This window comes from Meleagris gallopavo, unplaced genomic scaffold (assembly GCF_000146605.3).
Source record: "Meleagris gallopavo isolate NT-WF06-2002-E0010 breed Aviagen turkey brand Nicholas breeding stock unplaced genomic scaffold, Turkey_5.1 ChrUn_random_7180001878704, whole genome shotgun sequence".
NCBI classification, from domain to species: domain Eukaryota; kingdom Metazoa; phylum Chordata; class Aves; order Galliformes; family Phasianidae; genus Meleagris; species Meleagris gallopavo.
This window is the reverse complement of record NW_011143046.1, coordinates 1,834-3,726: the sequence shown is the minus strand read 5'-3', so window position 1 is coordinate 3,726 and position 1,893 is coordinate 1,834. Positions and strand designations below refer to the sequence as shown.

General features: G+C 52.7%; 1 long non-coding RNA gene across 1 annotated transcript; it reads left to right on the top strand.

Moving 5' to 3' along the window:
* Positions 1 to 193: 193 nt before the first annotated feature.
* On the top strand, positions 194 to 1,709 carry LOC109364623. The gene is made up of 2 exons (XR_002110517.1): positions 194 to 1,312; positions 1,451 to 1,709. It is a non-coding gene; the product is annotated as an uncharacterized LOC109364623 (long non-coding RNA).
* Positions 1,710 to 1,893: the final 184 nt, after the last annotated feature.

The window sequence follows — 1,893 nt, the reverse complement described above, 5'->3', positions numbered from 1 at the left end:
GATATGGGGGAATGGGGGAGTTTAGGGGCTGTGGGGGGCTGTACGGGGGGGTTATAGGGTCGATATTGAATATGTGTGGGTGTAGGGGGCTTTATTGTGGCTCTAGGGGAGATTTGGGGCTGTAAGAAATTGTGGAGGACTCTAGAATGGTTATAGGGGGAAATGGAGGTGATAGAGGAGACTGTGGGGGGCTGTTGGGGGTCTAGGGCCGATGTGGGGCTGTGGGGGGCTATTGGGGGAGCTATCCAGTTCTATGGGGAATCTATGAGCGGCCATGGGTGGGCTGTAGGAGGGTCGTGGGGGGATATGTGTCCATAAGGGTGAGTGGGTGAGCTATAGGAGGGTTATGGGGCGACATGTGTCCATAAGGGGCAGTGGGTGGGCTTTAGGAGGGTTATAGGTGGTTTGGGGGCTATAGCGGGCAGTGGGTGCACTGTAGGAGGGTTCTAGTGGGATATGGGATATAGCCCATATGTGGGCTGTGGTGTGTCTATAGGGAGATGTGAGGCAATAGTGAGTTTATAGTGGGGATTGGGGGCTTTAGGGGGTTGTGGAATGCTGTGAGAGGAGATAGGGTGACAGAGGGCTGGGGGAAGCTATAGGGAGAGTTGTCATGCTCTAGGGGGCTGTTGGGGGCTATAGGGGAGTTAATGGGGGATATAGGGTGATATGGGTCTGTAGGGAGTATATGGGGCTATGGTTCTATAAGAGACTGTGTGTGGCCATAGTGTAAAATGGGGCTATGGGCTGGGCTATAAGGGATGTGGGGCTTCCCTCTCCCTTTAAATGATTAATGGGGGCTATGAGGAGTTGTGGTGGGCTGTGGGAAGGTATAGGATGATAGGGGGCTGGGGAGGGTGTATAGAGAGGGATGTTGTGCCATAGAGGGGCTGATGGGGGCAGTGGGGGAATATAGGGAGTTATGGGCCTATAGGAGGTGTATGGAAGTTAGTTGTGGTTCTATAAGGTGCTGTGCGGGGCTATAGGGTGGGCTCCAAGGGGATGTAGGGATAGAAGGCTCTTTCCCCCTGCCCCCCCTCTTTCACCTGCCTTTAAACCCTTCCATAGAAGGGTGGCTGAAATGCCAGTCATGAATGCCAGTCAGTTGTATTGGAATAGAATAGGATTGTTTTGTGGTCTTAAATCTGAACCATGTTTTCTCCTTGGGCTCCAGGTACAGATATTGTTTAATAATGACTTTGGAGAAGTTTTTGGTATCCAGTCTCCTGATCAGGAAGAAAGAAGAATGTTTTTGGAGGACTTAATCACGAGTGGAGCTGCTGCTGAACCTCCACTTCCAAGAAGCAAGCAGGTGAGGACGTTGTGCATCTCAGCCTTTGTTCCCTGCAAGGCACCAGCCATTCAGTCTGTGCTGTGTGGTGATTCTCCTCCAGCACTTCTGCTTGTATGTGAGCACCAGGCATCTGCTAACGCTGTCTGATGGCTTTAGGCTGGGCAGACACGGGAAGCACTGCCTGCAGCAGCACCAGCTGAGCCCTGTGTGCCAGAGGAAGGAACGCGGCGTGTGGAGGAGCAGGAGGAGGAGCCCCTGCGTGAGTGTGCGTGTTGTGCAGGGCCGTTCCTCACAGACTGCCACTGACAGACGTTGGGGCATTGCAGAGCCTGTTGGTGCGGCGGAGGTCAAGCGGTGTTGATGTGTAATGCCATTTGATCTGCGTGCATGCAGAATTTCCCCGTGTTTGTATGTCTCAGTGTTTGTGGCCCTGGTTTTGTTCAAAGATGTCACGACCTCCTGTGCGCCTTTGTTCCCCCTCCTGCCGGTTCCACAGAGCCCTTCCATTTTTGAGAAGGCTGTGGGTTTAGTTCAGCATCTCCAGATGTGTCACACAGATTCAGGGCTTTCAAGAAGTCACTTCTTTAAAGTGTTGAAGA